The sequence below is a fragment of the Equus asinus genome, chromosome 22, assembly GCF_041296235.1.
Source record: "Equus asinus isolate D_3611 breed Donkey chromosome 22, EquAss-T2T_v2, whole genome shotgun sequence".
Lineage (NCBI taxonomy): Eukaryota > Metazoa > Chordata > Mammalia > Perissodactyla > Equidae > Equus > Equus asinus.
The window spans coordinates 3587541-3612510 of record NC_091811.1 but is presented as its reverse complement, the minus strand read 5'-3'; positions in this window follow the sequence as shown (position 1 = coordinate 3612510).

The window sequence follows — 24970 nt, the reverse complement described above, 5'->3', positions numbered from 1 at the left end:
ACATGATCAGTCCTAAACCCATGAACGAACGGAAAATGTTACCGTCCATGATGTTATTACTAATCACCTTCACGAATAATCCAAACAGGCCCACGTCTTCCCAAGTTCAGGCAAAAGGTTGGTCCAAAAGTACAATTCAGGGCCGGCCCTGTGGTGGAGCAGGTAAGTGCCCACATTCCGCTTGGGCGGCCCGGGCCTCACTGTTTCACATTACGAGTGCATATCACATTAGTAGTGTTAGGAAATATAGATTTCATGGTATGGTGCGGGCAGAGATCATAAATAAGCAGCAATTGTGAGGATACGTTATCAATACTCACAAGAAAAGGAACCATAAGAATATTACAATCTATGGAAGTATCTGGTACACTTCCCAAAGGCAGAAGGAAGGAAAACTTGTGACCTGCCAAGGTGGAATTGGCAGAGTGCCACGAGATGACACCATCATTGTGCATCAGAACATTCCCTGGGCAACTTCAACTTGTGAGGGAGTCCAGGACTTTTTCTGGGTAAGGTCCACCCATTTTGCCATCTACCCAAGATATAAGAGATAAAACCCAGGATAATCTTACAGGAGTGAAACCAGTGTCTAGAGAGAATGTAGGAGCCCTTTCGAAGTTCAAGGAGAAAGATAGAAACTGACAACAATTGCAGAAAAAGGAAAACTATCCTACCTAGACAGGGTGAGGAGTCAGACTGGTCTGAGATGGCTGTGAAACTCTGTGTGCACGGAGGTTGTCAGGACAACTTCGAATTTTGAGGTCGCTTATGACATCACGGTGAACATGTCCCCCAGGGTGGCCGCATGGTTACAGTCTGAGGATTGGCCTAGGCTAGGCTATTAAAGGGACAGATACCCAGAAACAGGTTTGGCAAACAGAAAGCAGGCACAGAAACTAGAAGAGATAAAACAGAGTCTGATGCAAGGGATAAGAAAGGAACCCTAGGCCACAAGTGAGAATAGAGGGACAGGCACGGAGAGGAGAACATTGTCATCTATTCAAGTCTATGGGGAGGTCATGCTGATTCAAGCTTGCAACTTCATTGGAAACAAGTGGCCGGACTTGGCGTTCATCACACCTACAGTGCCCTTGTGCCTTAAGCATAATGCAAAGTCAAGAAAGATGTCTTGAGGACATTGAAGAGAAGAATCGATGCCTCCTTTCCAAGGCCCATAGCATTCTTTGCAGGTCAGTCTCTTTTTCCGAAGCTCTGGTGTCACGTGGGCCCACTGGGCACATGGTAATGTGTCCCAAGAGATGTCTTGGAAGCCTTGAAGGAATGGAGCCCTGTCACGCTTGGGGTATGTCTCTTTGTTTGGAAGTGCTCTACAAGGGTGCTGAAAAGCACCCTCTTCCACAGGGCTTCGTTCCTTCGTGAAGGCTGCCCTCCCAGGCTAGTGTGCTCTGTTTGCCTCCATCGAAATTCTCTCCCCCTACCTCTTGCCGTAGAAGGATTATTGATTATGTGTTTTGACACCACATGTAAGGAAGTTGCACGAAAATTAGAACTTTACAGTTGTGTTTCAAGAAAAATAAACAGGCCAGGGTAGAGGATGTAGGGCAAACAAATGGCACACCCTATAAAAATTAAGTAAGCCCGTATCTGGACGGAATCTAGGGGAACGTTCAAGGATCAGGGGTCAAGTTCGAAACTTCCCAAATCCGGAAAAGAGACAGAAAAATATCTTTCCTGGAGAGTGGAATTCATCCGATTTGTCTAAGTTGTCTTGGAAACATTGTGTCCGTGAAGGGGGTTGCCAGGACCACCTCGAATTTGGAGTTTCTGATCTCAGGATGTCAAACCAACCCACATGACCACGTGTTCTCAGTGCTTAGTTTGACCTTGGCTAGGGTAGCCAAGAGTCCTACAAGTGACCGGTGCAAATTCAAGGACAACAACCAAGAGTCACGAAAGCACTCACACCTCACCCTAGAGAACATACAGCGATTAACGAAATACAAACTAATCCCTTGGAATGAAGGAGAACGGACTGATAAGCATGTCTAAGGGAGATAGCTGAGAAAGACCATGACGAGTATACTATGGAAAAGAAAAAGAGGACCCAGAAAATGGAAGGTGAACAGAAATCACACCTGAATTATCCACAATGAAAGATGATGTCCGTCTTTAGACAGACTCTGCTGGAACGTTTGAAAGTCAGAGAAATTCACAAGCCAAAAAACGGCAGCGAAGGTCAAGCATGGGCTAACTGGGAAGGGTGAGTTATGAGACTGCTCCAAGCAGGCTCTGAAACCTGTATCCAGGAAGCATGCTGGACCTCAGAGACACAATTATGACAAATCCTCTGACATCACAATGGACCCGAAAAACAACCTAGCCTCATCTACACAGTGCTAGAGTTGGGCTCACTAGTATATTTAACTCCCGTTGCACTCAACTGCACGTTGCCACTGAACATGTAAGTGGCCGGCCGGTGGTGCAGTGGTGAGGTCCGCACCTTCTGGGTCTGTGGCCCAGTATGGGCTGGGTGGAATCCTCGGTTTGGGCCTCCTCACCACTGCTTCAGTTGTTCTGGTGCAGGCGTCCGAGGTAGAGTAGAGGCAGATGGGAAGGGACGTTGGACAGGGCCAGACTTCCACAGCAAATACAGGAGCATTGCCAGCAGATGTGAGCACAGCAATGCACTTGTGCCAAAACAAAACCAATTAAAAGTTGCAAAGAATAGAAAAACTGAAGCTAAGGAAAAAATAAACAAAAAAACAGGAGCTTGCCATTACGAAGAATAGGATCTCTGTGAATAACCTTAGCAAAACAGGTGAATTCTATGTTAATTCAAAAACTAGCAAACCTTTGGGGAAAGAAACTCAAGAAGACACAAGAAAAAAAAAGATACCGAGGGATCTAGGAATGGAAGGATTAACACACTTGAAAGGTTCATACCGCAGTAAGGAATCTCTGGATTCCATGCAATCCCAGTCAAAGTTGCAGCAGTATTTGCCACAGAGAAGAAGAGAGAATCCTAAAGTTTCTAGCCAGCAACACGAGACCCTGACTAGGCAAAGGAATCCTCAGGAAAACGAACAAAGCAGCACGTGTCACAATTTCTGATTTCAACATAGAGGACGAAGCGCTAGGTACCGAAACGGCACAGTCTGGGCCCCAAAACAGGCATGAAGACCCATGCAAAACAATTGAGAGCCCAGAGCCCAACTCAAACTTACATGGACAGCCCATTTTGGACCAGGGAGCCAAGTGCAGACAGCGGAGAAAGGAGAGTCTCTACAATAAACGGTGCTGGGAAGCCTGCACAGCCACATGGAACACAACGAGAGTACACCATGATGTTACACCTGGCACACACACCACCTGAAATGGATTAAAGCCTTGAATGGCAGACTTGAAACCGTGAACCTTGTAGGAGAAGACCTAGGCAGAGTGCTCTTTGCCATCTGTCTGAGCCGCCTATTTGGAAGAAGCATGTCTGACTGGGCAAGGGCAACAAAGGAAACAAGAAACAAACGGGACCACATCAAATGCACACACTTCTGCCCACTCAAGGAAACCATCAACTGAATACTAAGACACCACAACAATTGGGAGAGGATGTTTGCAAACCACACATCGGACAAGGGGTGAAAAGCCCAACGATACAATCAACTCGCACGTCTCCACAAGAAAAAAAACAAGCCAATGAAAACCTGGTCAAAAGATGGAAGCAGAGATTTCTCCGAAGAAGACAGAAAGAGGGCCAGTAGGTGCATGAAAACTTGTTCACCATCATGAAGTCTCAGGAAAATGCAAATCCAAACTGCAAGGCCATGGCAGCTCACTGTGGTCAGCATGGCTAGAAGGAAGCAGACAGGAAATAACAAGTGTCAGAGAGGAGGTGCAGAGAAGGGAAGCCTCCTGCACTGCTGGTGGGAGTGTAACCCGGTGCAGCCACGATGCCAAAGGTGTGGAACTGCCTCAGAAGTTTAAGTATCTATGTCCCGTATGACCCAGCTATTAATCTGCCGCTTGCTTATCCAAAACAGTCAGAAAGACTACCGCATAAAGACATGTGCATGGCTGTGTTCACCACAGTCTTACTCCGGATATCCAAGACTTGGAAAGCACCCTGGTGTCCAGCAAGGGATGATTGGAGAAGGAAGATGGGCTATAGCCACACAATGGTATACCACTCAGCCAGAACAAATGATGCAATCCAGCCATTTGTGACCACCAGAATGGCTGTGAGGGTTTTAGGGGAAGTGTAACAAGCCCCAGTGAGAAATTCAAATACCATAGAATCTCACTTACAAGGCGAAGAAAAAGCAAGCACTAACCAACAGGTGGCACTGAACATTTGTATGCGGGCTCCCAGAGGCAAAGAGGGGCGGTGACGGAGGGTGAAAGAGAAGATTAGGCACAAGTGTGTGGTGAGGGCCTGTGATTAGTCTTACACTGGTGAAGATGATGTAAGCTACACAGAAGTCTAAAGCAATGAGGATGTGAATCTGGAAGTTATAGTACGTTCTAATGCAGGGTCATGGCTAGAAATTCACCTCAAATCAAAAATCCAAAAAGGGGTCCAGAATGATGTCATAAAGCTTTGGGGGCGGAAAGAGTTTACGGAAGGTGAACTTCCAAGGATGGAAAATCACCTCCAAATGCTTACAGATGCTACAGAAAGGCAGACCATTCCAAATAGGTGAAGAGGAATACTACGAAGAGAACATGATCAGTCCTAAACCCATGAACGAACGGAAAATGTTACCGTCCATGATGTTATTACTAATCACCTTCACGAATAATCCAAACAGGCCCACGTCTTCCCAAGTTCAGGCAAAAGGTTGGTCCAAAAGTACAATTCAGGGCCGGCCCTGTGGTGGAGCAGGTAAGTGCCCACATTCCGCTTGGGCGGCCCGGGCCTCACTGTTTCACATTACGAGTGCATATCACATTAGTAGTGTTAGGAAATATAGATTTCATGGTATGGTGCGGGCAGAGATCATAAATAAGCAGCAATTGTGAGGATACGTTATCAATACGCACAAGAAAAGGAACCATAAGAATATTACAATCTATGGAAGTATCTGGTACACTTCCCAAAGGCAGAAGGAAGGAAAACTTGTGACCTGCCAAGGTGGAATTGGCAGAGTGCCACGAGATGACACCATCATTGTGCATCAGAACATTCCCTGGGCAACTTCAACTTGTGAGGGAGTCCAGGACTTTTTCTGGGTAAGGTCCACCCATTTTGCCATCTACCCAAGATATAAGAGATAAAACCCAGGATAATCTTACAGGAGTGAAACCAGTGTCTAGAGAGAATGTAGGAGCCCTTTCGAAGTTCAAGGAGAAAGATAGAAACTGACAACAATTGCAGAAAAAGGAAAACTATCCTACCTAGACAGGGTGAGGAGTCAGACTGGTCTGAGATGGCTGTGAAACTCTGTGTGCACGGAGGTTGTCAGGACAACTTCGAATTTTGAGGTCGCTTATGACATCACGGTGAACATGTCCCCCAGGGTGGCCGCATGGTTACAGTCTGAGGATTGGCCTAGGCTAGGCTATTAAAGGGACAGATACCCAGAAACAGGTTTGGCAAACAGAAAGCAGGCACAGAAACTAGAAGAGATAAAACAGAGTCTGATGCAAGGGATAAGAAAGGAACCCTAGGCCACAAGTGAGAATAGAGGGACAGGCACGGAGAGGAGAACATTGTCATCTATTCAAGTCTATGGGGAGGTCATGCTGATTCAAGCTTGCAACTTCATTGGAAACAAGTGGCCGGACTTGGCGTTCATCACACCTACAGTGCCCTTGTGCCTTAAGCATAATGCAAAGTCAAGAAAGATGTCTTGAGGACATTGAAGAGAAGAATCGATGCCTCCTTTCCAAGGCCCATAGCATTCTTTGCAGGTCAGTCTCTTTTTCCGAAGCTCTGGTGTCACGTGGGCCCACTGGGCACATGGTAATGTGTCCCAAGAGATGTCTTGGAAGCCTTGAAGGAATGGAGCCCTGTCACGCTTGGGGTATGTCTCTTTGTTTGGAAGTGCTCTACAAGGGTGCTGAAAAGCACCCTCTTCCACAGGGCTTCGTTCCTTCGTGAAGGCTGCCCTCCCAGGCTAGTGTGCTCTGTTTGCCTCCATCGAAATTCTCTCCCCCTACCTCTTGCCGTAGAAGGATTATTGATTATGTGTTTTGACACCACATGTAAGGAAGTTGCACGAAAATTAGAACTTTACAGTTGTGTTTCAAGAAAAATAAACAGGCCAGGGTAGAGGATGTAGGGCAAACAAATGGCACACCCTATAAAAATTAAGTAAGCCCGTATCTGGACGGAATCTAGGGGAACGTTCAAGGATCAGGGGTCAAGTTCGAAACTTCCCAAATCCGGAAAAGAGACAGAAAAATATCTTTCCTGGAGAGTGGAATTCATCCGATTTGTCTAAGTTGTCTTGGAAACATTGTGTCCGTGAAGGGGGTTGCCAGGACCACCTCGAATTTGGAGTTTCTGATCTCAGGATGTCAAACCAACCCACATGACCACGTGTTCTCAGTGCTTAGTTTGACCTTGGCTAGGGTAGCCAAGAGTCCTACAAGTGACCGGTGCAAATTCAAGGACAACAACCAAGAGTCACGAAAGCACTCACACCTCACCCTAGAGAACATACAGCGATTAACGAAATACAAACTAATCCCTTGGAATGAAGGAGAACGGACTGATAAGCATGTCTAAGGGAGATAGCTGAGAAAGACCATGACGAGTATACTATGGAAAAGAAAAAGAGGACCCAGAAAATGGAAGGTGAACAGAAATCACACCTGAATTATCCACAATGAAAGATGATGTCCGTCTTTAGACAGACTCTGCTGGAACGTTTGAAAGTCAGAGAAATTCACAAGCCAAAACACGGCAGCGAAGGTCAAGCATGGGCTAACTGGGAAGGGTGAGTTATGAGACTGCTCCAAGCAGGCTCTGAAACCTGTATCCAGGAAGCATGCTGGACCTCAGAGACACAATTATGACAAATCCTCTGACATCACAATGGACCCGAAAAACAACCTAGCCTCATCTACACAGTGCTAGAGTTGGGCTCACTAGTATATTTAACTCCCGTTGCACTCAACTGCACGTTGCCACTGAACATGTAAGTGGCCGGCCGGTGGTGCAGTGGTGAGGTCCGCACCTTCTGGGTCTGTGGCCCAGTATGGGCTGGGTGGAATCCTCGGTTTGGGCCTCCTCACCACTGCTTCAGTTGTTCTGGTGCAGGCGTCCGAGGTAGAGTAGAGGCAGATGGGAAGGGACGTTGGACAGGGCCAGACTTCCACAGCAAATACAGGAGCATTGCCAGCAGATGTGAGCACAGCAATGCACTTGTGCCAAAACAAAACCAATTAAAAGTTGCAAAGAATAGAAAAACTGAAGCTAAGGAAAAAAAAAACAAAAAAAACAGGAGCTTGCCATTACGAAGAATAGGATCTCTGTGAATAACCTTAGCAAAACAGGTGAATTCTATGTTAATTCAAAAACTAGCAAACCTTTGGGGAAAGAAACTCAAGAAGACACAAGAAAAAAAAAGATACCGAGGGATCTAGGAATGGAAGGATTAACACACTTGAAAGGTTCATACCGCAGTAAGGAATCTCTGGATTCCATGCAATCCCAGTCAAAGTTGCAGCAGTATTTGCCACAGAGAAGAAGAGAGAATCCTAAAGTTTCTAGCCAGCAACGCGAGACCCTGACGAGGCAAAGGAATCCTCAGGAAAACGAACAAAGCAGCACGTGTCACAATTTCTGATTTCAACATAGAGGACGAAGCGCTAGGTACCGAAACGGCACAGTCTGGGCCCCAAAACAGGCATGAAGACCCATGCAAAACAATTGAGAGCCCAGAGCCCAACTCAAACTTACATGGACAGCCCATTTTGGACCAGGGAGCCAAGTGGAGACAGCGGAGAAAGGAGAGTCTCTACAATAAACGGTGCTGGGAAGCCTGCACAGCCACATGGAACACAACGAGAGTACACCATGATGTTACACCTGGCACACACACCACCTGAAATGGATTAAAGCCTTGAATGGCAGACTTGAACCCGTGAACCTTGTAGGAGAAGACCTAGGCAGAGTGCTCTTTGCCATCTGTCTGAGCCGCCTATTTGGAAGAAGCATGTCTGACTGGGCAAGGGCAACAAAGGAAACAAGAAACAAACGGGACCACATCAAATGCACACACTTCTGCCCACTCAAGGAAACCATCAACTGAATACTAAGACACCACAACAATTGGGAGAGGATGTTTGCAAACCACACATCGGACAAGGGGTGAAAAGCCCAACGATACAATCAACTCGCACGTCTCCACAAGAAAAAAAACAAGCCAATGAAAACCTGGTCAAAAGATGGAAGCAGAGATTTCTCCGAAGAAGACAGAAAGAGGGCCAGTAGGTGCATGAAAACTTGTTCACCATCATGAAGTCTCAGGAAAATGCAAATCCAAACTGCAAGGCCATGGCAGCTCACTGTGGTCAGCATGGCTAGAAGGAAGCAGACAGGAAATAACAAGTGTCAGAGAGGAGGTGCAGAGAAGGGAAGCCTCCTGCACTGCTGGTGGGAGTGTAACCCGGTGCAGCCACGATGCCAAAGGTGTGGAACTGCCTCAGAAGTTTAAGTATCCATGTCCCGTATGACCCAGCTATTAATCTGCCGCTTGCTTATCCAAAACAGTCAGAAAGACTACCGCATAAAGACATGTGCATGGCTGTGTTCACCACAGTCTTACTCCTGATATCCAAGACTTGGAAAGCACCCTGGTGTCCAGCAAGGGATGATTGGAGAAGGAAGATGGGCTATAGCCACACAATGGTATACCACTCAGCCGGAACAAATGATGCAATCCAGCCATTTGTGACCACCAGAATGGCTGTGAGGGTTTTAGGGGAAGTGTAACAAGCCCCAGTGAGAAATTCAAATACCATAGAATCTCACTTACAAGGAGAAGAGAAAGCAAGCACTAACCAACAGGTGGCACTGAACATTTGTATGCGGGCTCCCAGAGGCAAAGAGGGGCGGTGACGGAGGGTGAAAGAGAAGATTAGGCACAAGTGTGTGGTGAGGGCCTGTGATTAGTCTTACACTGGTGAAGATGATGTAAGCTACACAGAAGTCTAAAGCAATGAGGATGTGAATCTGGAAGTTATAGTACGTTCTAATGCAGGGTCATGGCTATAAATTCACCTCAAATCAAAAATCCAAAACGGGGTCCAGAATGATGTCATAAAGCTTTGGGGGCAGAAAGAGTTTACGGAAGGTGAACTTCCAAGGATGGAAAATCACCTCCAAATGCTTACAGATGCTACAGAAAGGCAGACCATTCCAAATAGGTGAAGAGGAATACTACGAAGAGAACATGATCAGTCCTAAACCCATGAACGAACGGAAAATGTTACCGTCCATGATGTTATTACTAATCACCTTCACGAATAATCCAAACAGGCCCACGTCTTCCCAAGTTCAGGCAAAAGGTTGGTCCAAAAGTACAATTCAGGGCCGGCCCTGTGGTGGAGCAGGTAAGTGCCCACATTCCGCTTGGGCGGCCCGGGCCTCACTGTTTCACATTACGAGTGCATATCACATTAGTAGTGTTAGGAAATATAGATTTCATGGTATGGTGCGGGCAGAGATCATAAATAAGCAGCAATTGTGAGGATACGTTATCAATACGCACAAGAAAAGGAACCATAAGAATATTACAATCTATGGAAGTATCTGGTACACTTCCCAAAGGCAGAAGGAAGGAAAACTTGTGACCTGCCAAGGTGGAATTGGCAGAGTGCCACGAGATGACACCATCATTGTGCATCAGAACATTCCCTGGGCAACTTCAACTTGTGAGGGAGTCCAGGACTTTTTCTGGGTAAGGTCCACCCATTTTGCCATCTACCCAAGATATAAGAGATAAAACCCAGGATAATCTTACAGGAGTGAAACCAGTGTCTAGAGAGAATGTAGGAGCCCTTTCGAAGTTCAAGGAGAAAGATAGAAACTGACAACAATTGCAGAAAAAGGAAAACTATCCTACCTAGACAGGGTGAGGAGTCAGACTGGTCTGAGATGGCTGTGAAACTCTGTGTGCACGGAGGTTGTCAGGACAACTTCGAATTTTGAGGTCGCTTATGACATCACGGTGAACATGTCCCCCAGGGTGGCCGCATGGTTACAGTCTGAGGATTGGCCTAGGCTAGGCTATTAAAGGGACAGATACCCAGAAACAGGTTTGGCAAACAGAAAGCAGGCACAGAAACTAGAAGAGATAAAACAGAGTCTGATGCAAGGGATAAGAAAGGAACCCTAGGCCACAAGTGAGAATAGAGGGACAGGCACGGAGAGGAGAACATTGTCATCTATTCAAGTCTATGGGGAGGTCATGCTGATTCAAGCTTGCAACTTCATTGGAAACAAGTGGCCGGACTTGGCGTTCATCACACCTACAGTGCCCTTGTGCCTTAAGCATAATGCAAAGTCAAGAAAGATGTCTTGAGGACATTGAAGAGAAGAATCGATGCCTCCTTTCCAAGGCCCCTAGCATTCTTTGAAGGTCAGTCTCTTTTTCCGAAGCTCTGGTGTCACGTGGGCCCACTGGGCACATGGTAATGTGTCCCAAGAGATGTCTTGGAAGCCTTGAAGGAATGGAGCCCTGTCACGCTTGGGGTATGTCTCTTTGTTTGGAAGTGCTCTACAAAGGTGCTGAAAAGCACCCTCTTCCACAGGGCTTCGTTCCTTCGTGAAGGCTGCCCTCCCAGGCTAGTGTGCTCTGTTTGCCTCCATCGAAATTCTCTCCCCCTACCTCTTGCCGTAGAAGGATTATTGATTATGTGTTTTGACACCACATGTAAGGAAGTTGCACGAAAATTAGAACTTTACAGTTGTGTTTCAAGAAAAATAAACAGGCCAGGGTAGAGGATGTAGGGCAAACAAATGGCACACCCTATAAAAATTAAGTAAGCCCGTATCTGGACGGAATCTAGGGGAACGTTCAAGGATCAGGGGTCAAGTTCGAAACTTCCCAAATCCGGAAAAGAGACAGAAAAATATCTTTCCTGGAGAGTGGAATTCATCCGATTTGTCTAAGTTGTCTTGGAAACATTGTGTCCGTGAAGGGGGTTGCCAGGACCACCTCGAATTTGGAGTTTCTGATCTCAGGATGTCAAACCAACCCACATGACCACGTGTTCTCAGTGCTTAGTTTGACCTTGGCTAGGGTAGCCAAGAGTCCTACAAGTGACCGGTGCAAATTCAAGGACAACAACCAAGAGTCACGAAAGCACTCACACCTCACCCTAGAGAACATACAGCGATTAACGAAATACAAACTAATCCCTTGGAATGAAGGAGAACGGACTGATAAGCATGTCTAAGGGAGATAGCTGAGAAAGACCATGACGAGTATACTATGGAAAAGAAAAAGAGGACCCAGAAAATGGAAGGTGAACAGAAATCACACCTGAATTATCCACAATGAAAGATGATGTCCGTCTTTAGACAGACTCTGCTGGAACGTTTGAAAGTCAGAGAAATTCACAAGCCAAAAAACGGCAGCGAAGGTCAAGCATGGGCTAACTGGGAAGGGTGAGTTATGAGACTGCTCCAAGCAGGCTCTGAAACCTGTATCCAGGAAGCATGCTGGACCTCAGAGACACAATTATGACAAATCCTCTGACATCACAATGGACCCGAAAAACAACCTAGCCTCATCTACACAGTGCTAGAGTTGGGCTCACTAGTATATTTAACTCCCGTTGCACTCAACTGCACGTTGCCACTGAACATGTAAGTGGCCGGCCGGTGGTGCAGTGGTGAGGTCCGCACCTTCTGGGTCTGTGGCCCAGTATGGGCTGGGTGGAATCCTCGGTTTGGGCCTCCTCACCACTGCTTCAGTTGTTCTGGTGCAGGCGTCCGAGGTAGAGTAGAGGCAGATGGGAAGGGACGTTGGACAGGGCCAGACTTCCACAGCAAATACAGGAGCATTGCCAGCAGATGTGAGCACAGCAATGCACTTGTGCCAAAACAAAACCAATTAAAAGTTGCAAAGAATAGAAAAACTGAAGCTAAGGAAAAAAAAAACAAAAAAACAGCAGCTTGCCATTACGAAGAATAGGATCTCTGTGAATAACCTTAGCAAAACAGGTGAATTCTATGTTAATTCAAAAACTAGCAAACCTTTGGGGAAAGAAACTCAAGAAGACACAAGAAAAAAAAAGATACCGAGGGATCTAGGAATGGAAGGATTAACACACTTGAAAGGTTCATACCGCAGTAAGGAATCTCTGGATTCCATGCAATCCCAGTCAAAGTTGCAGCAGTATTTGCCACAGAGAAGAAGAGAGAATCCTAAAGTTTCTAGCCAGCAACGCGAGACCCTGACTAGGCAAAGGAATCCTCAGGAAAACGAACAAAGCAGCACGTGTCACAATTTCTGATTTCAACATAGAGGACGAAGCGCTAGGTACCGAAACGGCACAGTCTGGGCCCCAAAACAGGCATGAAGACCCATGCAAAACAATTGAGAGCCCAGAGCCCAACTCAAACTTACATGGACAGCCCATTTTGGACCAGGGAGCCAAGTGGAGACAGCGGAGAAAGGAGAGTCTCTACAATAAACGGTGCTGGGAAGCCTGCACAGCCACATGGAACACAACGAGAGTACACCATGATGTTACACCTGGCACACACACCACCTGAAATGGATTAAAGCCTTGAATGGCAGACTTGAACCCGTGAACCTTGTAGGAGAAGACCTAGGCAGAGTGCTCTTTGCCATCTGTCTGAGCCGCCTATTTGGAAGAAGCATGTCTGACTGGGCAAGGGCAACAAAGGAAACAAGAAACAAACGGGACCACATCAAATGCACACACTTCTGCCCACTCAAGGAAACCATCAACTGAATACTAAGACACCACAACAATTGGGAGAGGATGTTTGCAAACCACACATCGGACAAGGGGTGAAAAGCCCAACGATACAATCAACTCGCACGTCTCCACAAGAAAAAAAACAAGCCAATGAAAACCTGGTCAAAAGATGGAAGCAGAGATTTCTCCGAAGAAGACAGAAAGAGGGCCAGTAGGTGCATGAAAACTTGTTCACCATCATGAAGTCTCAGGAAAATGCAAATCCAAACTGCAAGGCCATGGCAGCTCACTGTGGTCAGCATGGCTAGAAGGAAGCAGACAGGAAATAACAAGTGTCAGAGAGGAGGTGGAGAGAAGGGAAGCCTCCTGCACTGCTGGTGGGAGTGTAACCCGGTGCAGCCACGATGCCAAAGGTGTGGAACTGCCTCAGAAGTTTAAGTATCCATGTCCCGTATGACCCAGCTATTAATCTGCCGCTTGCTTATCCAAAACAGTCAGAAAGACTACCGCATAAAGACATGTGCATGGCTGTGTTCACCACAGTCTTACTCCTGATATCCAAGACTTGGAAAGCACCCTGGTGTCCAGCAAGGGATGATTGGAGAAGGAAGATGGGCTATAGCCACACAATGGTATACCACTCAGCCGGAACAAATGATGCAATCCAGCCATTTGTGACCACCAGAATGGCTGTGAGGGTTTTAGGGGAAGTGTAACAAGCCCCAGTGAGAAATTCAAATACCATAGAATCTCACTTACAAGGAGAAGAGAAAGCAAGCACTAACCAACAGGTGGCACTGAACATTTGTATGCGGGCTCCCAGAGGCAAAGAGGGGCGGTGACGGAGGGTGAAAGAGAAGATTAGGCACAAGTGTGTGGTGAGGGCCTGTGATTAGTCTTACACTGGTGAAGATGATGTAAGCTACACAGAAGTCTAAAGCAATGAGGATGTGAATCTGGAAGTTATAGTACGTTCTAATGCAGGGTCATGGCTATAAATTCACCTCAAATCAAAAATCCAAAAAGGGGTCCAGAATGATGTCATAAAGCTTTGGGGGCGGAAAGAGTTTACAGAAGGTGAACTTCCAAGGATGGAAAATCACCTCCAAATGCTTACAGATGCTACAGAAAGGCAGACCATTCCAAATAGGTGAAGAGGAATACTACGAAGAGAACATGATCAGTCCTAAACCCATGAACGAACGGAAAATGTTACCGTCCATGATGTTATTACTAATCACCTTCACGAATAATCCAAACAGGCCCACGTCTTCCCAAGTTCAGGCAAAAGGTTGGTCCAAAAGTACAATTCAGGGCCGGCCGTGTGGTGGAGCAGGTAAGTGCCCACATTCCGCTTGGGCGGCCCGGGCCTCACTGTTTCACATTACGAGTGCATATCACATTAGTAGTGTTAGGAAATATAGATTTCATGGTATGGTGCGGGCAGAGATCATAAATAAGCAGCAATTGTGAGGATACGTTATCAATACGCACAAGAAAAGGAACCATAAGAATATTACAATCTATGGAAGTATCTGGTACACTTCCCAAAGGCAGAAGGAAGGAAAACTTGTGACCTGCCAAGGTGGAATTGGCAGAGTGCCACGAGATGACACCATCATTGTGCATCAGAACATTCCCTGGGCAACTTCAACTTGTGAGGGAGTCCAGGACTTTTTCTGGGTAAGGTCCACCCATTTTGCCATCTACCCAAGATATAAGAGATAAAACCCAGGATAATCTTACAGGAGTGAAACCAGTGTCTAGAGAGAATGTAGGAGCCCTTTCGAAGTTCAAGGAGAAAGATAGAAACTGACAACAATTGCAGAAAAAGGAAAACTATCCTACCTAGACAGGGTGAGGAGTCAGACTGGTCTGAGATGGCTGTGAAACTCTGTGTGCACGGAGGTTGTCAGGACAACTTCGAATTTTGAGGTCGCTTATGACATCACGGTGAACATGTCCCCCAGGGTGGCCGCATGGTTACAGTCTGAGGATTGGCCTAGGCTAGGCTATTAAAGGGACAGATACCCAGAAACAGGTTTGGCAAACAGAAAGCAGGCACAGAAACTAGAAGAGATAAAACAGAGTCTGATGCAAGGGATAAGAAAGGAACCCTAGGCCACAAGTGAGAATAGAGGGACAGGCACGGAGAGGAGAACATTGTCATCTATTCAAGTCTATGGGGAGGTCATGCTGATTCAAGCTTGCAACTTCATTGGAAACAAGTGGCCGGACTTGGGGTTCATCACACCTACAGTGCCCTTGTGCCTTAAGCATAATGCAAAGTCAAGAAAGATGTCTTGAGGACATTGAAGAGAAGAATCGATGCCTCCTTTCCAAGGCCCCTAGCATTCTTTGAAGGTCAGTCTCTTTTTCCGAAGCTCTGGTGTCACGTGGGCCCACTGGGCACATGGTAATGTGTCCCAAGAGATGTCTTGGAAGCCTTGAAGGAATGGAGCCCTGTCACGCTTGGGGTATGTCTCTTTGTTTGGAAGTGCTCTACAAGGGTGCTGAAAAGCACCCTCTTCCACAGGGCTTCGTTCCTTCGTGAAGGCTGCCCTCCCAGGCTAGTGTGCTCTGTTTGCCTCCATCGAAATTCTCTCCCCCTACCTCTTGCCGTAGAAGGATTATTGATTATGTGTTTTGACACCACATGTAAGGAAGTTGCACGAAAATTAGAACTTTACAGTTGTGTTTCAAGAAAAATAAACAGGCCAGGGTAGAGGATGTAGGGCAAACAAATGGCACACCCTATAAAAATTAAGTAAGCCCGTATCTGGACGGAATCTAGGGGAACGTTCAAGGATCAGGGGTCAAGTTCGAATCTTCCCAAATCCGGAAAAGAGACAGAAAAATATCTTTCCTGGAGAGTGGAATTCATCCGATTTGTCTAAGTTGTCTTGGAAACATTGTGTCCGTGAAGGGGGTTGCCAGGACCACCTCGAATTTGGAGTTTCTGATCTCAGGATGTCAAACCAACCCACATGACCACGTGTTCTCAGTGCTTAGTTTGACCTAGGCTAGGGTAGCCAAGAGTCCTACAAGTGACCGGTGCAAATTCAAGGACAACAACCAAGAGTCACGAAAGCACTCACACCTCACCCTAGAGAACATACAGCGATTAAAGAAATACAAACTAATCCCTTGGAATGAAGGAGAACGGACTGATAAGCATGTCTAAGGGAGATAGCTGAGAAAGACCATGACGAGTATACTATGGAAAAGAAAAAGAGGACCCAGAAAATGGAAGGTGAACAGAAATCACACCTGAATTATCCACAATGAAAGATGATGTCCGTCTTTAGACAGACTCTGCTGGAACGTTTGAAAGTCAGAGAAATTCACAAGCCAAAACACGGCAGCGAAGGTCAAGCATGGGCTAACTGGGAAGGGTGAGTTATGAGACTGCTCCAAGCAGGCTCTGAAACCTGTATCCAGGAAGCATGCTGGACCTCAGAGACACAATTATGACAAATCCTCTGACATCACAATGGACCCGAAAAACAACCTAGCCTCATCTACACAGTGCTAGAGTTGGGCTCACTAGTATATTTAACTCCCATTGCAGTCAACTGCACGTTGCCACTGAACATGTAAGTGGCCGGCCGGTGGTGCAGTGGTGAGGTCCGCACCTTCTGGGTCTGTGGCCCAGTATGGGCTGGGTGGAATCCTCGGTTTGGGCCTCCTCACCACTGCTTCAGTTGTTCTGGTGCAGGCGTCCGAGGTAGAGTAGAAGCATGTGGGAAGGGACGTTGGACAGGGCCAGACTTCCACAGCAAATACAGGAGCATTGCCAGCAGATGTGAGCACAGCAATGCACTTGTGCCAAAACAAAACCAATTAAAAGTTGCAAAGAATAGAAAAACTGAAGCTAAGGAAAAAAAAAAAAAAAACAGGAGCTTGCCATTACGAAGAATAGGATCTCTGTGAATACCCTTAGCAAAACAGGTGAATTCTATGTTAATTCAAAAACTAGCAAACCTTTGGGGAAAGAAACTCAAGAAGACACAAGAAAAAAAAAGATATCGAGGGATCTAGGAATGGAAGGATTAACACACTTGAAAGGTTCATACCGCAGTAAGGAATCTCTGGATTCCATGCAATCCCAGTCAAAGTTGCAGCAGTATTTGCCACAGAGAAGAAGAGAGAATCCTAAAGTTTCTAGCCAGCAACGCGAGACCCTGACTAGGCAAAGGAATCCTCAGGAAAACGAACAAAGCAGCACGTGTCACAATTTCTGATTTCAACATAGAGGACGAAGCGCTAGGTACCGAAACGGCACAGTCTGGGCCCCAAAACAGGCATGAAGACCCATGCAAAACAATTGAGAGCCCAGAGCCCAACTCAAACTTACATGGACAGCCCATTTTGGACCAGGGAGCCAAGTGGAGACAGCGGAGAAAGGAGAGTCTCTACAATAAACGGTGCTGGGAAGCCTGCACAGCCACATGGAACACAACGAGAGTACACCATGATGTTACACCTGGCACACACACCACCTGAAATGGATTAAAGCCTTGAATGGCAGACTTGAACCCGTGAACCTTGTAGGAGAAGACCTAGGCAGAGTGCTCTTTGCCATCTGTCTGAGCCGCCTATTTGGAAGAAGCATGTCTGACTGGGCAAGGGCAACAAAGGAAACAAGAAACAAACGGGACCACATCAAATGCACACACTTCTGCCCACTCAAGGAAACCATCAACTGAATACTAAGACACCACAACAATTGGGAGAGGATGTTTGCAAACCACACATCGGACAAGGGGTGAAAAGCCCAAAGATACAATCAACTCGCACGCCTCCACAAGAAAAAAAACAAGCCAATGAAAACCTGGTCAAAAGATGGAAGCAGAGATTTCTCCGAAGAAGACAGAAAGAGGGCCAGTAGGTGCATGAAAACTTGTTCACCATCATTAAGTCTCAGGAAAATGCAAATCCAAACTGCAAGGCCATGGCAGCTCACTGTGGTCAGCATGGCTAGAAGGAAGCAGACAGGAAATAACAAGTGTCAGAGAGGAGGTGCAGAGAAGGGAAGCCTCCTGCACTGCTGGTGGGAGTGTAACCCGGTGCAGCCACGATGCCAAAGGTGTGGAACTGCCTCAGAAGTTTAAGTATCCATGTCCCGTATGACCCAGCTATTAATCTGCCGCTTGCTTATCCAAAACAGTCAGAAAGACTACCGCATAAAGACATGTGCATGGCTGTGTTCACCACAGTCTTACTCCGGATATCCAAGACTTGGAAAGCACCCTGGTGTCCAGCAAGGGATGATTGGAGAAGGAAGATGGGCTATAGCCACACAATGGTATACCACTCAGCCGGAACAAATGATGCAATCCAGCCATTTGTGACCACCAGAATGGCTGTGAGGGTTTTAGGGGAAGTGTAACAAGCCCCAGTGAGAAATTCAAATACCATAGAATCTCACTTACAAGGAGAAGAAAAAGCAAGCACTAACCAACAGGTGGCACTGAACATTTGTATGCGGGCTCCCAGAGGCAAAGAGGGGCGGTGACGGAGGGTGAAAGAGAAGATTAGGCACAAGTGTGTGGTGAGGGCCTGTGATTAGTCTTACACTGGTGAAGATGATGTAAGCTACACAGAAGTCTAAAGCAATGAGGATGTGAATCTGGAAGTTATAGTACGTTCTAATGCAGGGTCATGGCTATAAATTCACCTCAAATCAAAAATCCAAAAAGGGGTCCAGAATGATGTCATAAAGCTTTGGGGGCGGAAAGAGTTTACAGAAGGTGAACTTCCAAGGATGGAAAATCACCTCCAAATGCTTACAGATGCTACAGAAAGGCAGACCATTCCAAATAGGTGAAGAGGAATACTACGAAGAGAACATGATCAGTCCTAAACCCATGAACGAACGGAAAATGTTACCGTCCATGATGTTATTACTAATCACCTTCACGAATAATCCAAACAGGCCCACGTCTTCCCAAGTTCAGGCAAAAGGTTGGTCCAAAAGTACAATTCAGGGCCGGCCCTGTGGTGGAGCAGGTAAGTGCCCACATTCCGCTTGGGCGGCCCGGGCCTCACTGTTTCACATTACGAGTGCATATCACATTAGTAGTGTTAGGAAATATAGATTTCATGGTATGGTGCGGGCAGAGATCATAAATAAGCAGCAATTGTGAGGATACGTTATCAATACGCACAAGAAAAGGAACCATAAGAATATTACAATCTATGGAAGTATCTGGTACACTTCCCAAAGGCAGAAGGAAGGAAAACTTGTGACCTGCCAAGGTGGAATTGGCAGAGTGCCACGAGATGACACCATCATTGTGCATCAGAACATTCCCTGGGCAACTTCAACTTGTGAGGGAGTCCAGGACTTTTTCTGGGTAAGGTCCACCCATTTTGCCATCTACCCAAGATATAAGAGATAAAACCCAGGATAATCTTACAGGAGTGAAACCAGTGTCTAGAGAGAATGTAGGAGCCCTTTCGAAGTTCAAGGAGAAAGATAGAAACTGACAACAATTGCAGAAAAAGGAAAACTATCCTACCTAGACAGGGTGAGGAGTCAGACTGGTCTGAGATGGCTGTGAAACTCTGTGTGCACGGAGGTTGTCAGGACAACTTCGAATTTTGAGGTCGCTTATGACATCACGGTGAACATGTCCCCCAGGGTGGCCGCATGGTTACAGTCTGAGGATTGGCCTAGGCTAGGCTATTAAAGGGACAGATACCCAGAAACAGGTTTGGCAAACAGAAAGCAGGCACAGAAACTAGAAGAGATAAAACAGAGTCTGATGCAAGGGATAAGAAAGGAACCCTAGGCCACAAGTGAGAATAGAGGGACAGGCACGGAGAGGAGAACATTGTCATCTATTCAAGTCTATGGGGAGGTCATGCTGATTCAAGCTTGCAACTTCATTGGAAACAAGTGGCCGGACTTGGCGTTCATCACACCTACAGTGCCCTTGTGCCTTAAGCATAATGCAAAGTCAAGAAAGATGTCTTGAGGACATTGAAGAGAAGAATCGATGCCTCCTTTCCAAGGCCCATAGCATTCTTTGCAGGTCAGTCTCTTTTTCCGAAGCTCTGGTGTCACGTGGGCCCACTGGGCACATGGTAATGTGTCCCAAGAGATGTCTTGGAAGCCTTGAAGGAATGGAGCCCTGTCACGCTTGGGGTATGTCTCTTTGTTTGGAAGTGCTCTACAAGGGTGCTGAAAAGCACCCTCTTCCACAGGGCTTCGTTCCTTCGTGAAGGCTGCCCTCCCAGGCTAGTGTGCTCTGTTTGCCTCCATCGAAATTCTCTCCCCCTACCTCTTGCCGTAGAAGGATTATTGATTATGTGTTTTGACACCACATGTAAGGAAGTTGCACGAAAATTAGAACTTTACAGTTGTGTTTCAAGAAAAATAAACAGGCCAGGGTAGAGGATGTAGGGCAAACAAATGGCACACCCTATAAAAATTAAGTAAGCCCGTATCTGGACGGAATCTAGGGGAACGTTCAAGGATCAGGGGTCAAGTTCGAAGCTTCCCAAATCCGGAAAAGAGACAGAAAAATATCTTTCCTGGAGAGTGGAATTCATCCGATTTGTCTAAGTTGTCTTGGAAACATTGTGTCCGTGAAGGGGGTTGCCAGGACCACCTCGAATTTGGAGTTTCTGATCTCAGGATGTCAAACCAACCCACATGACCACGTGTTCTCAGTGCTTAGTTTGACCTAGGCTAGGGTAGCCAAGAGTCCTACAAGTGACCGGTGCAAATTCAAGGACAACAACCAAGAGTCACGAAAGCACTCACACCTCACCCTAGAGAACATACAGCGATTAAAGAAATACAAACTAATCCCTTGGAATGAAGGAGAACGGACTGATAAGCATGTCTAAGGGAGATAGCTGAGAAAGACCATGACGAGTATACTATGGAAAAGAAAAAGAGGACCCAGAAAATGGAAGGTGAACAGAAATCACACCTGAATTATCCACAATGAAAGATGATGTCCGTCTTTAGACAGACTCTGCTGGAACGTTTGAAAGTCAGAGAAATTCACAAGCCAAAACACGGCAGCGAAGGTCAAGCATGGGCTAACTGGGAAGGGTGAGTTATGAGACTGCTCCAAGCAGGCTCTGAAACCTGTATCCAGGAAGCATGCTGGACCTCAGAGACACAATTATGACAAATCCTCTGACATCACAATGGACCCGAAAAACAACCTAGCCTCATCTACACAGTGCTAGAGTTGGGCTCACTAGTATATTTAACTCCCATTGCAGTCAACTGCACGTTGCCACTGAACATGTAAGTGGCCGGCCGGTGGTGCAGTGGTGAGGTCCGCACCTTCTGGGTCTGTGGCCCAGTATGGGCTGGGTGGAATCCTCGGTTTGGGCCTCCTCACCACTGCTTCAGTTGTTCTGGTGCAGGCGTCCGAGGTAGAGTAGAGGCAGATGGGAAGGGACGTTGGACAGGGCCAGACTTCCACAGCAAATACAGGAGCATTGCCAGCAGATGTGAGCACAGCAATGCACTTGTGCCAAAACAAAACCAATTAAAAGTTGCAAAGAATAGAAAAACTGAAGCTAAGGAAAAAAAAAAAAAAAAAACAGGAGCTTGCCATTACGAAGAATAGGATCTCTGTGAATAACCTTAGCAAAACAGGTGAATTCTATGTTAATTCAAAAACTAGCAAACCTTTGGGGAAAGAAACTCAAGAAGACACAAGAAAAAAAAAGATATCGAGGGATCTAGGAATGGAAGGATTAACACACTTGAAAGGTTCATACCGCAGTAAGGAATCTCTGGATTCCATGCAATCCCAGTCAAAGTTGCAGCAGTATTTGCCACAGAGAAGAAGAGAGAATCCTAAAGTTTCTAGCCAGCAACGCGAGACCCTGACTAGGCAAAGGAATCCTCAGGAAAACGAACAAAGCAGCACGTGTCACAATTTCTGATTTCAACATAGAGGACGAAGCGCTAGGTACCGAAACGGCACAGTCTGGGCCCCAAAACAGGCATGAAGACCCATGCAAAACAATTGAGAGCCCAGAGCCCAACTCAAACTTACATGGACAGCCCATTTTGGACCAGGGAGCCAAGTGGAGACAGCGGAGAAAGGAGAGTCTCTACAATAAACGGTGCTGGGAAGCCTGCACAGCCACATGGAACACAACGAGAGTACACCATGATGTTACACCTGGCACACACACCACCTGAAATGGATTAAAGCCTTGAATGGCAGACTTGAAACCGTGAACCTTGTAGGAGAAGACCTAGGCAGAGTGCTCTTTGCCATCTGTCTGAGCCGCCTATTTGGAAGAAGCATGTCTGACTGGGCAAGGGCAACAAAGGAAACAAGAAACAAACGGGACCACATCAAATGCACACACTTCTGCCCACTCAAGGAAACCATCAACTGAATACTAAGACACCACAACAATTGGGAGAGGATGTTTGCAAACCACACATCGGACAAGGGGTGAAAAGCCCAAAGATACAATCAACTCGCACGCCTCCACAAGAAAAAAAACAAGCCAATGAAAACCTGGTCAAAAGATGGAAGCAGAGATTTCTCCGAAGAAGACAGAAAGAGGGCCAGTAGGTGCATGAAAACTTGTTCACCATCATTAAGTCTCAGGAAAATGCAAATCCAAACTGCAAGGCCATGGCAGCTCACTGTGGTCAGCATGGCTAGAAGGAAGCAGACAGGAAATAACAAGTGTCAGAGAGGAGGTGCAGAGAAGGGAAGCCTCCTGCACTGCTGGTGGGAGTGTAACCCGGTGCAGCCACGATGCCAAAGGTGTGGAACTGCCTCAGAAATTTAAGTATCCATGTCCCGTATGACCCAGCTATTAATCTGCCGCTTGCTTATCCTAAAAAGTCAGAAAGACTACCGCATAAAGACATGTGCATGGCTGTGTTCACCACAGTCTTACTCCTGATATCCAAGACTTGGAAAGCACCCTGGTGTCCAGCAAGGGATGATTGGAGAAGGAAGATGGGCTATAGCCACACAATGGTATACCACTCAGCCGGAACAAATGATGCAATCCAGCCATTTGTGACCACCAGAATGGCTGTGAGGGTTTTAGGGGAAGTGTAACAAGCCCCAGTGAGAAATTCAAATACCATAGAATCTCACTTACAAGGAGAAGAAAAAGCAAGCACTAACCAACAGGTGGCACTGAACATTTGTATGCGGGCTCCCAGAGGCAAAGAGGGGCGGTGACGGAGGGTGAAAGAGAAGATTAGGCACAAGTGTGTGGTGAGGGCCTGTGATTAGTCTTACACTGGTGAAGATGATGTAAGCTACACAGAAGTCTAAAGCAATGAGGATGTGAATCTGGAAGTTATAGTACGTTCTAATGCAGGGTCATGGCTATAAATTCACCTCAAATCAAAAATCCAAAAAGGGGTCCAGAATGATGTCATAAAGCTTTGGGGGCGGAAAGAGTTTACAGAAGGTGAACTTCCAAGGATGGAAAATCACCTCCAAATGCTTACAGATGCTACAGAAAGGCAGACCATTCCAAATAGGTGAAGAGGAATACTACGAAGAGAACATGATCAGTCCTAAACCCATGAACGAACGGAAAATGTTACCGTCCATGATGTTATTACTAACCACCTTCACGAATAATCCAAACAGGCCCACGTCTTCCCAAGTTCAGGCAAAAGGTTGGTCCAAAAGTACAATTCAGGGCCGGCCCTGTGGTGGAGCAGGTAAGTGCCCACATTCCGCTTGGGCGGCCCGGGCCTCACTGTTTCACATTACGAGTGCATATCACATTAGTAGTGTTAGGAAATATAGATTTCATGGTATGGTGCGGGCAGAGATCATAAATAAGCAGCAATTGTGAGGATACGTTCTCAATACGCACAAGAAAAGGAACCATAAGAATATTACAATCTATGGAAGTATCTGGTACACTTCCCAAAGGCAGAAGGAAGGAAAACTTGTGACCTGCCAAGGTGGAATTGGCAGAGTGCCACGAGATGACACCATCATTGTGCATCAGAACATTCCCTGGGCAACTTCAACTTGTGAGGGAGTCCAGGACTTTTTCCGGGTAAGGTCCACCCATTTTGCCATCTACCCAAGATATAAGAGATAAAACCCAGGATAATCTTACAGGAGTGAAACCAGTGTCTAGAGAGAATGTAGGAGCCCTTTCGAAGTTCAAGGAGAAAGATAGAAACTGACAACAATTGCAGAAAAAGGAAAACTATCCTACCTAGACAGGGTGAGGAGTCAGACTGGTCTGAGATGGCTGTGAAACTCTGTGTGCACGGAGGTTGTCAGGACAACTTCGAATTTTGAGGTCGCTTATGACATCACGGTGAACATGTCCCCCAGGGTGGCCGCATGGTTACAGTCTGAGGATTGGCCTAGGCTAGGCTATTAAAGGGACAGATACCCAGAAACAGGTTTGGCAAACAGAAAGCAGGCACAGAAACTAGAAGAGATAAAACAGAGTCTGATGCAAGGGATAAGAAAGGAACCCTAGGCCACAAGTGAGAATAGAGGGACAGGCACGGAGAGGAGAACATTGTCATCTATTCAAGTCTATGGGGAGGTCATGCTGATTCAAGCTTGCAACTTCATTGGAAACAAGTGGCCGGACTTGGCGTTCATCACACCTACAGTGCCCTTGTGCCTTAAGCATAATGCAAAGTCAAGAAAGATGTCTTGAGGACATTGAAGAGAAGAATCGATGCCTCCTTTCCAAGGCCCCTAGCATTCTTTGAAGGTCAGTCTCTTTTTCCGAAGCTCTGGTGTCACGTGGGCCCACTGGGCACATGGTAATGTGTCCCAAGAGATGTCTTGGAAGCCTTGAAGGAATGGAGCCCTGTCACGCTTGGGGTATGTCTCTTTGTTTGGAAGTGCTCTACAAGGGTGCTGAAAAGCACCCTCTTCCACAGGGCTTCGTTCCTTCGTGAAGGCTGCCCTCCCAGGCTAGTGTGCTCTGTTTGCCTCCATCGAAATTCTCTCCCCCTACCTCTTGCCGTAGAAGGATTATTGATTATGTGTTTTGACACCACATGTAAGGAAGTTGCACGAAAATTAGAACTTTACAGTTGTGTTTCAAGAAAAATAAACAGGCCAGGGTAGAGGATGTAGGGCAAACAAATGGCACACCC